The sequence below is a fragment of the Sinocyclocheilus rhinocerous genome, unplaced genomic scaffold (genome assembly GCF_001515625.1).
Source record: "Sinocyclocheilus rhinocerous isolate Xijiao unplaced genomic scaffold, SAMN03320098_v1.1 scaffold200, whole genome shotgun sequence".
Taxonomy (NCBI): domain Eukaryota; kingdom Metazoa; phylum Chordata; class Actinopteri; order Cypriniformes; family Cyprinidae; genus Sinocyclocheilus; species Sinocyclocheilus rhinocerous.
The window spans coordinates 2,271,985-2,283,996 of NW_015641014.1; the positions used below are offsets into that span (position 1 = coordinate 2,271,985).

The 12,012-nt window shown below is 38.6% G+C and overlaps 1 pseudogene; it reads left to right on the forward strand.

Annotated features, from left to right (window-relative positions):
• Window positions 1-254: 254 nt before the first annotated feature.
• LOC107753662 (kelch repeat and BTB domain-containing protein 13-like) lies at window positions 255-1,609 on the forward strand (annotated as a pseudogene).
• The last annotated feature ends 10,403 nt before the right edge of the window (window positions 1,610-12,012 follow it).

Sequence of the window (12,012 nt, forward strand, 5' to 3'; positions counted from 1 at the left end):
CTGCTACTATTTATAGGCAGTGCTATCTTAGTAACAAAACCGGACCCCAGCACATCATGTGCCAGCTGGAGGGAGGACAGTTTTGTTAACTGACACGCAAGGGACATTTCAGTGTAAATGCCAGGGTAAGGTTAGAGTTTTGATGGATATTTTGTAGACAATTGCTCACCGTTAAAACTAAATGTCTTGTGTTTTACTGACTGAGTATTTATAAACAAACAGCACAGGACCAATGATCAAGCAGGCTGCTAGACATGGATACTGTCAAGGTAAGAGTTGGAGACAGTGTCTTTGAAACAAACAAGTCTCTACTGCTAAGAGAATAAAAATACTTCAGGGCTCTTTACAGATCAGGGATGGTAGAGTGCCATCAAGAAGAGATTCATGTGAGGAACCTCAAAGCTCAAGGGTTCCTAATCATGCTGGCTGTGGCCAGTGGTGAGAGACCTATTCTGAATGGTGAGGAGATTTTGGAAGCCATTGAATGTGCTGCTTTCTTCCTGGCCGAACCTCTTGCAAGGCATCTTCAGGATCTTCTTAACTCCGACAACTGCCTGCTCATGTACCAAGCCTCGGCCACCTATGGCTTATTGGAACTCCGTGAGAGTTCGGCACAGTTCATCTGCAATATGTATCGTGACTTGCAAGAGGACTTGAAGAAACTTCCTCAGGAACTGATTGAACATGTGGAGTCTCTGGTTCCTAGTGCATTTGTGGCTGTGGGTTCACACTCCACATGCTCTGTCGATGAGCTTCCTCTTGCCGCCACAAGGACAGTATGTTACCTTGATGAGGATGATGAAGAATGGAAGGTCCTCACTGCCTTGCCAGTGGAGGCCAGCACCACTCTGGCTGGTTTGACCGCTTTGGACAACCGACTCTATGTTGTTGGAGGTGTGCACGGTGTTGACAAGATACCTGTCAATGCTAGCTTTTGCTATGATGTTGTCACCAACACCTGGAGTTTGCTGCCAGGTCCCAGACAGCCACGGTACAACTTCACCCTAATTGGGATAGAAGGTTGCCTCTACGCCATTGGAGGAGAGTCTGGAAGAACCACCATGTCCTCGGTTGAGATATATATTGTTCCCACAAAGGAGTGGAGCTTTGTAGCAACTTTACCTCGACCGGTCGCTGGGGTCGCATGCACCAAAGCTATGAGCCAAATTTTGTGTGTCTGTGGAAGCCAATGGAGACTAACGAAATCTACGAATACATCCCAAACCAGGATGTGTGGGTTCTGGTGAGTACACTTCTGAAGCACCAGAGCTACGGACACTGCATGGTGGCCCACAGGGACAACCTCTACGTCATACGCAATGGACCCCAAGACGACTTCCTGCGCTGTTTGATGGACTGCTACAACATCACCACTGGACAGTGGACGTCAATGCCCGGGCACTATGGGAACAGCAAAGGGGCACTGTTCACTGTTGTAGTGAGAGGGGACTCTGTGTTCACACTGAACCGCACCATGACTCTGGAGTACGCCATCGCAGGGAACATGTGGAAACCTTGTAAGCAGATGAAGGGTTTTCCTAGGAATGGATCTGTGTGGACATTTCTACTCAGGATTCCAAAGGAGAGGAAAGAAGTGACAGTGTCTTAAATAGACAGAACCTTATTAGCAATATTAGTGGCTAATAAATTGTTCTTAGGCCATTCACAGTGAACATGAATTTTCGGCACGAGATTTATCCCTATGGCCTTCACAACAAAAAGTCACAAAAGAGTGCAAAAAAGTCACATTGCTTTGAAATTTTATTTTATTTTATTTTACAATAAATGCACTGCATTGCATTTGTTTTTTTTATAAAAATGCAACAACACGCTTTTGGGTTATATAGGTAAAGATTTTTTATCTCGCTCCAAGCCTGTCTGACATTCTTTCTTTTGCAGAACACAAAAGAGGATAATTTAATGAATATCTGGTTGAATGAATTCAATACAAGCTCATGGTAAACTTTACTTGGAAAATCGTGACCCATGGTAAATTTCTCTTGGAAATTATATGGCTAGCTTTGTGGAAACGTTTGCTGACACTCTTGGGTGCCTTATTAAATGCTAAAATGAGTCACAATGTGCTTCCACTGTATTAAATTCACCTGCCCTGATATTCACCTTGAAAGTCACCTTGCATCTTGAAATGCATTTAGGGACAGTTCTTTCAGAGCATGATTGTTGTTGCCAAGATTGAAAGGGCAGAATTCAGATGCTTGTCAGATCCATGTGACATTTTGCTTGTGTCATGCTCTTAAAACTACCCAAGGTGACACTTTCATTCAACAGTCAAGTGAAACTTTGAGCTCTTTAAGAGCAATGTTCTTTACTTAAGACAGATTAAAGTAGCATTTCATATCATTTAAAATTATTTACTGACACCACATAGACTCGATTCTTATAATCTGCTTAGACCATTTCCTTATGTGATGTTCTAATAAAATATGAATTTCTGTTTGTTTTCAATGAGACAATTATTATTGTGGAGTTACTCAAGGCTCAAGGCTTATGATAGGATTAAATTACATTGCATAAGCACCATTGCATAGTTTGCAAAAGTATTTTCCTCTGACTATTTAGTGCAATAATTTGTAAAAATTGGATGGTGACCATCAAAGGAGGGCATAAAATTATTGGGTAAATTCTGCAGTCTTTTTATCTACTGCAGTGACACAGAGGTCCTCAGTTATTGGGACGGATAGAAGAAGCTGCCAATGAGCAAGAAATTCTACTGCCAAGTAGAATGAGCTCCATGGGTAAGAGCTAAATACGTTTAGACTGAAAATAACATCATGTGGGTCACCTCAGGACAGAAACGTTTTCGCCAGCCTGTAGTGCCTCATCCAAACCATGCTAAGAACTCGATGGGATGAAATGTCAGTACAACTGGAGCAGTGTCACACATACAACTGGCACAATATGTCACAATGTGAACCTTATTATTACTCTTTACTTATTATTAGGTTGGTGATTTGTAGCATTCTGACATCTTACTATTACTGTATGTACAAAATAAAAGTTGGCTGGATCTAAAATTAGCATTTGACAATGCCAAAAGTACACGCTTGATTTGATAAATAACTAGAATATTACTGATTTGAATTATCTACAAAATAAAAGTTCAGTAAGTTTTACTAAAGTAAAAAAAATAGCATTTAAAAAGTTAAGAAGCCTTTTTTCTTGTACTGTTGCTCCATGTGGAGGAAAACAAAGTTTAAATTTAAAGATAACCGAGACCTGCCAAAAATGGACCTATACTTGTATGAAAAGTGTGAAATGCAGTTGCTAAATCACTTGTTGATTTGCTACTCTCTATTTTTATTTTTTTCAAATCTGCATGCAATTTAAAGTCACAATGAAACGGAAGTATCTTTTCTTCTGTATTACGACATGGTAGTCTGTGACTTTTTTCTCACAATTCTGACTTTAAAAAAAAAAATTATTGCTGACTTTTTCTTGCTCAGAATTGCTATATAAACTTAGAATGAACTAGCATTTCTAAAGAAAAAAATGCAGAATTGTGAGATTTTTAGATTAGATTTTCTAGTAGCTTAATTCTGTTTATTTCTCACAATTCTATCATTTTTCTCAGAATTGTGTTTACATCTTGCAGTTTGACTTTTTTTCCTATGAATTCCAAGTTTACATCTCAATTTTTTATCCACCAAGGAATAAAAGACAAAGAAAGTTATTACAACATTTTAGCTCACAATTCTGCCTTTTTCTCTCAATTGTGAGTTTAAACAATTCTGAATTTTCTTCTCAGCTTTGCAAGTTTGTGAGGGGAAAAAAGTGAGATAAATTACCAATTAATTATCTTTTTTTTTATCCATGGCAGAAACAAACTTCCACATCTGAGGGAAACAGATTATTGAAAAAGAAAAATGTAGGGTGGAGTCTTGTTTCAGCGCAGCGGTTGATTGGATGGAGACAGATTCTGAATGCAAGCTGTAGTTGATTTTAAGAAAGGGGTGGAGTTTAAGTGGAAACAATGATTGGAGAAGTCTGTCACCAGAAGATAAAGTCATTTTGATTAAGAATTGATGAATTGTTCACAATAAGATCAATAACATGCATTTAGGGTGAATTTTTATTTCATGCCAACTTTATCACCTAAAACATTCCCTATGTCCGATCAGAAAATGATACCACTTGTAAGCTGCTCTCAATTGTGAGGACCTCCACTAATGTAAACTATTTGCCTCCAAAGTTTAAAGTCACTTCAATCTTGTTTTAGTTTCACTTCGCCCTGGGTGATTCAAAACTAGCCTATTGATCATTGCTGATTCAAAGCAGACTTACAAATGAGACTTATTTACTGTGAGTTCACCCTTTTATTTTAGAGAAACAACATCTGACAGATCACAATGGCTCTCTAAACAATGCATGGAGTCATTCCCATGGTCGATGGAGGTTAACTCCAAAGGCAGTCATCTGAGGTCAGGCTTTTCTCAAGGGTTTGCGTCTATCTCTGCATCTGTCCTCTATGTGCCAAAGGTGGCAGCTATATCTCATAGGGCACATGAGGTCTCTCAATATAGCACCATTTGTGCCAGGCCAGAAGAGCCCTGGGGTAAGACAGCATGACTGTCTCAATCTATTCAAATAATTTCAAAATGACATGTCAGGACAGTAATGATAGTTTGGATTTTTATTGGAATATTGCTGCTTTCACCCTAATAACTGCTCTGGATGCACATGTTTGTGGCGCTAACGCTTTTGCTTAGCCGCTCAGCTATGGTATGCAGCGGTCTGGCGGCTTCGTGCACTGAAAGCACAAGCACTCGCCCACCTTGTGACCTCAAACATTTGGGGATGAGCAAATAAAAAGCATTCCACAACAGCTTAATTGTTTGTGTGTAATGAGAGACATGTGCCAAGCATGTGTTTTGGCCTGACTGCTCACTTCAATGAGCACCCACATGTAGGATCTTACAATCAGTGTATCCACCTCTTTTTAAATGTGAGAGCGTGTGCAGCTATTTGTAACTGTGCGAGGCTTCCGGTGTCATTCGCTTCCAGTTATTTTTAGCTTGTTATGCTGCTTGATTTAGCAAACTAGTATTTCAGTCATGACATGATTTTCAGTCAGTCGTTTGTAACACACATTTTAATAATGAGCAATAGAAATGTAAATATAAATGTAAAAAGAAATGTAAATCTTTTGTTAAACCAAAAGAAATACAGAGAGGAAAACATGCTGCAGAGCAAAGTGTAAGAAGACATGCTCTGCTGAACCCCAAAATTGTATGGTAAAAGAGAACCCCGTAGCAGATCTAGACAGGTGGTGCTGGGGAGGAGGATGGCTAGAGACATGACTGAGCTTCATCAGAATATAAAGTCGAGCTTTATAGAAAGAAGCAATAGATTTGCTGGAGAACCGGTGACGAGACAGCCAGTCAGCAGCATGGAAGAGTTTCATGACTGAACTTGGTATTTATCATATTATTTTAATTTGTTATGATAATCATAAGCACAGTTTGTAGTACAAATACTTTCACTGTTTACTGCACTTTGTTATTTTTCTAGTTATTTATCTAGAGCGGCTAATGAATCGGAAGTCTCACACCTTCAAAGAAAACAGCTTCCGCTTTGCAAAATAAGGTTGATAGGCATCAAATCACCATACTTAAAAATGTATGGTGTTGTTAGTAGGCTACACTACATTCTAAAAAGGTCCATAAAAAATACATGAAGGAATTCTCCATATAGATTTTTTAAAGATGTTTTACATATTTTGAATTATGCATTGCACTATATTGTGTTTTATGGTTGAAGAAAATGTTCATAAAAAGAAAAAAGTACTGGTAATTTTCTGACAGGACACTGGGCCATATTCACTAAGCATGTGTGCACACAAATTTGTGCGTGAAATCTGTGTACGAACGCTTTCACGATTTTTTTCTCATAATTCACCAAAAACTTTCGTACTAAAATTTATTCTAAATTTACAAAGAAATACAGGAACAGCTGAAAGCACACATACACAAAAAGGAAAGAGAATTTATCACAATACAAATTTCATATTTCTTGATCAAAAAAAAAAAAAAAAAAAAAACACAGCAAATGTCCGTAAACACAGACTAATAAAATTTTTATTAACATGTGGGAACTTTTGCATTACTCAGTGGAGATTCATAATGCATTGTATAAATAGACTTTTGCAAAGTAAAGTTTTTGTGAACAAGTTTGACAGATTCAAAAAACCCAAAGAGATTAAAGATTCAACTCAAACGATTCATTTGCATATCAGATATCGCTGACCTACATGTAGCTTTCGTTTCCTGCAGGGTTTTTTTTTCACACTTGCAAATGCTAGGAAATGATCACTGTGATGATAGTGTCGTACCAAGCATTTGCTAGGATTCATTCCTTAATGATGAATAAAATATTTCTTATTGTAATATATTCATGGTAACTTCTCTATACACTATTTGTTGTATAAGCATCACTATCAGCTATGTCCAGATGTCCACAAACATATTTCTGCATTTGTTTTTTTAACAGCAAAGTAGGGGATTATAATGGCAGATTAATACGCCTTTGCATCTTTTTTGCTTCTTATGAGTGTCGCATTTCAATATAAGCCCCTCCAGCAACAAAGTATGTAGGCCTACTATTGTACTTGATTTCCTTTATTGTTCGCATCAGTGAGCATTGTTGCCTGTGGAAAACAAGAATATAGGGATTAAGCCTTTTAAGGGTCAGAAAAATTGGCCTTACATGAACCAACTGAGTAAACAAAGTCCTTTTCATGCTCTTGATTTGATTGCTAAGCTCATTTGCGAATCACATATAGCTTGTTTATTGTTTTGCTGCTCATGTCCCACTTAAGATATAATGAAATGGCCAAGTCTTCTTGTTCTTCTTCTAATAACATGGTTTGAACATACAGCAGAGCTTACCAGTTTTGTTTTGGGGAAACATTATCCAGGCTTTTACGTTAACAATGGTAGATTAGTGCTGAATGACTACCACTTCATTGGGTGATGTGTGCACAGGATGTGTGCACTGACAGATCTGAGCGGACACATGCCTTGAGGCTTGCAGGAAATGCTGGCTATTGGTCAGGGTCAAATTTTACTGACATCATCAGATATGAGCGACGTGTCAAAACAAGTGGGCTACGTACTCATTGACCTCCTTCCTTTGGATAGAGAACCAGATGCGACTATTTCAAATATTTATTTGAGGATCTGTCAGGGTCGCCACTTAATGGGGAAGGAAGTGTTCAGAAATATCAGCATTGTATTTCTGTCTTTTCCCAGACATGAACATCTGCGATTAAGAGAGATGAAAGAAGTGCATACAGCACTTTTTTAAAGACACAAATCCCATATCCAAAAGATAAGAATCGTACAAATAGATCATAGAATAGAATCATAAAGAAATTTATTTATATTGACAAAATTTTTATTTATTTATATTTAATTCATTGAATTTATACTTAATTCATTGCAGTAACTGTTTTTAATGAATTAATTGTAAATATCAAAAAAGGAATATTTAGTTGTGACACTCAGTGTAACATTAGCTGATTTTTTTATTAATTAATTTTTATATTAGTATAAATAATACAACAAAAATGCAAAAGGGTGCAAGTAAATATGTGGTCACATTTACAATTTCTCTGTGAAATTTTGCAAGCAAAATCCATTCATTTCAATAGGAACCTGCACAATCAGGAGTTTCGCATAAAGGCGAAGAAGTTCTCCATGCTAATTAATAAAAAAAAAAAACGTTCTTTACAAATATTGTAATTGTGCCTGAAATTTGTCAAGAGCTCACACAGAAGTCACTTTAAAATCAAGCAGCTTTCTGTTTGGGTCAAGAATTTGCATGACCAACTCCAACACGAGCAAATTCTGCACGGTAAACTTTATCGCCCTCATGCGAAACTCTTGATTGCACAGATTCCTATTGAAATGAACAGATTTTGCTTGCAAAATTTCGCAGAGAAAAGGTAAATGTGACCACAACTTTATTTGCAACCCTATTACCCATTTTTGGATGTATTATTTATTTATTTTATTATTTCATGTTCTAAAATGTATGCGTTTAATTTTGAGGTTCATTAAATTGTTTATTTATTTATTTATTAGTATTATGTTAATCACCAGGTCCAAATTTTTATAACAGGGTTGCCGTTTTAGTCCAACAAGTCGCTGAATTAGTCCGCACACTGAAATTGTTTTTCAATCAGACCAAAAAAGGTCTCTCAAAAATGTCGTTTTTATTTTCCATATGCAAGAAGTGAATATCTCCCTTTTGTTCTACGCACCTGGAAACGTATTGTTCTTTTTGAGCGCACACAATTCCTGTTTGATTATAACAGGGTTGCGAAATGGAAGATCTAGTTTCCATTTCCATTCCAAGTTTAATTTTGAGGTTCATTAAATTGTTTCTTTATTTTTTAGTATTATGTTAATCACCAGGCCCAAATTTTTATAACAGCGTTGCGAAATGGAAAATCTCACAACAGGAAAGAATGCCCTCATTTTTAGGAGTTTCAGGCCCTATTTTGTACTGTATGTGTGGAGAGTGTCATGTGTTTGGATGTGTGTTTTCAGGGAACGTGTCCAACCAGAGCCCAGCTGTGATAGATGACAATAACAATCTCCCAGCAGGCGTGTGGAAAACAGGAAGGGGTGCTGGACGGTAAAGGGGGATTTAGGGTCCATGCCTCACAACAGGAAGTTCAGGGGGAAGCAGACAGTTGTGTCACTTGGTCCAGGCTAGCTTGTATTTGTCAGGACAATGACCATTTTAGCTGTTGAATATATAGATTTGTAAGGCAAACAATGAATCTGATTCCACAATTGTTAATGCTAGAAAAGGTATTTTGTGTAAGTTATAGAATTAGTATAAATTGTTTTGTCTGGATGCACAATACTGATTAAATGCAATGCGTTTTATCAGTGTTTGTTTACATCGGAACTAGTGACTATTGCTGAGTATTTAAATGATGTTAGCTCGCGTGTAGTAAAGCTACTGCTGCAGTGGGGATCAAAGTAGGGAATTGGGTCAAACTAAATAAAGCCGTTGCCACTGACATGGGCGGAACAGGTCACACAGTTACATGGTTATTACAGCTTCTGTTACACTTACTCCAAAATTCACCTGACCCTATTCTGACTCCTCAGATTGAGTCACATGGTAACAAAGGTCAAAAGCAGCTTGATGGTATTTGAGCCGGCAGTGTCAATTGCCCCCTCTTTTTTTCATTGAGATATTTCACCGACCTAATGAGTGATAGCAATGACATCACATGTGCAAAGTTAAATTTTAATGAAGCCTATTCACACACACACACACACACACAAAAAAACTTTTCACAAGCATTATTTACCTTGACTTTGGGAGAGACATTGAATCAGTTTTAAATGTATTTATATATTTTATGGTGGATTTTTCTATTTATTTTCTATCTATTTTTCTATTTTCTAAGTCTGGCTCTGAAACGCATGCAAAGATTTTTGATGACTTCATTTTCAACATCCTGTGTCAAACTGATTTTATGCTTTCCTTCTCTCTACTTTTGCCAGAAAGTTGCTCATTCAGCTGTCATGGGACACATTGGTGGGGGTGCAGGGGTCTCCATTTGACATGAATGGCTCTAAATGCAACCGAATGCACTGCATAAGGGAAAGGAGGGGGAGGGTCAGGAAGCGGCTTCATTCAAGTGCGTCTTTTGACATACATAACGTGTTCATTACCAACACTGTGGTTTGGAGTTCATCCAGAAAAGAGGCTCTTTATTCACCTACTTCACACATACAAACGACTCAGTCATCAAGATAGAGATATGCATCTAGAGGAAAGTCCAGTTATGTTGTGTTCTTATCTTATTTTTGGAAAGTTTTTCCTCACTTTATTCAGAAAAATAATTAATAGATAGATAGATAGATAGATAGATAGATAGATAGATAGATGGATGGATGGATGGATGGATGGATGGATGGATGGATGAAGGGACGGATGAAGGGATGAATCACTAGACAGACAGACAGATAGATAGATAGATAGATAGATAGATAGACAGACAGACGAAGAAAGAAGAAACAGATTGCTAGACAGACAGACAGACAGACAGACAGACAGATAGATATCATCTTTGAAATGTATCTTTGCTGAACTTGCATGACTGGAAATGGTGCAAGGAGGCGTTTCCAAGATGGTCTCTGAGTGGACTGACTGGCTTTCAGAAGGACTTTGATTTATTGCTGGGTCAGTCCCTCTGGAGCACCCTGGGGTTAAGAGTCCCGCTCAAGGACACAATGGAGATAGTTCATGGAGAAGCCCTCGCTGGCTGCACCGGCTGAACTTGGTCATAAGCCTGGATATTTCACCACAAGACTAGACCACATACAAACTCAGCCTCACCAGTCTGGTTCATTAGTCTAATATGCCTTTAACTCACTTGTTCTTTGTTTACCATCCCTAGACATAGTAAAGAGACAGTGAAGAAGCACTGGGCTGAGTGGCAGCCTTTCACAGCTGGCTCTGAGTGTGCAGAGAAAGAGAACAGGCCATTCTGACTCAGCCTGGCACCGCCGGGCTGTGAGCGACACTGACAGAGTGCCGTGAACTCACTCACCCATCTATAGCGCTGCACAATGATCTGTATCCCTTAGACAAGGCTATCAATTCGCTGATAGCAGACCGTATGAGGATTTGTGCTTTGCTGCCTGCTCCACATATGCTGTGGTGTGGCAATAGATCAAGGCAGGAGGATTACGGTTAAATAACCTGTCATATAAAACGGGCTAAGAGCTTTGGGACAGACAAGAAGGAAGTGACATACAATCCATTGACAATCCTCTTGAGTCAGATTTTATGGGTTCATATCGACCTACTACACTCGCACTGATGGTTGAATACCAGAGTGGCGCTTATTTTAATGAGCATATTGTTGAGTCAGATGGGAAGCTTTTGTGAGAAAATCCTGTCATCATTTATGTGTATCTTGTATTATGCAGAACTCAAAAGAAGATATTTTGAAGAATGTTGGGAAACAGTTTTGGTGACCACTGACTTCCATTTTTATGGACCAAAAAAAAATAAATTCTTAAAGTGCCCCTATTATGGATTTTTGAAAATTACCTTTCATGCTGTGTGTAACACAGCTCTAAATCTAAAAGTGCACCGTGTACAAAGTTATTGTCTTTCAAAAGAAAGAGTCGACTCTGAGTCATGAAAACGAGTCGTTTTTAAAACGAATCTTAAGCTGTTTCAAGTTGACGTCAACATGAAACATTAGCATATTTATGCCCGCCCACTTGTTGCGCGCACAGACCTGGGAAAACTTGAACCTCCCCTCCCTCAAACACCGTAGCGGATTCCTGTGGAGAAGACGCTGTGCTCTGCACTATGAGGGTAAATCCGTTAGGGTACAGTTAGGCTATGTCGAAAAACTCCCAATCCATTTTCTCCTCCAACTTCAAAATCATCCTACATCGCTGCAGAAGCGCCGACCCAGTGTTTACAAAGTGAACGTGCAAGGAGGGTCAAACAACGATGAAAAAAAAGGTAAAACAACGATGTAGGATGATTTTGAAGTTGGAGGAGAAAAGTGTTGGGAGTTTTTAGACATACCAGTGTTGCCAGACGTATGATAATTATCGTATTTATTCAATAATTTTGACCTCTGTACGATGTATGATCAATAATGAAAAAAATCCCATAATGTACGATAATTTCAGAATTTTATGACAATTCAAATGATGGTAGTTGTATTTATAGGGCTTCTATACCCATACACGAAATCGGCTCATTACAGACACTCTAAATGCGCTCGTGCACACCTCAGAGTGTGTTAAGAATGCAGGAGGGTGCCCTGCTTTAAAGCCAACGAGCACTATGTTGCGGTCCATGACGGCATCAAATCTGTACCGCAAACGGACCCCCTTAACATCTGGAACTAGCACGATCACAAAACGAACATGAAAAAAGCGGCCGTTCCCTTTCGAGGGAACTTCGAACTGCGTCCTCTAGGGGTCGCTATGGGGAACG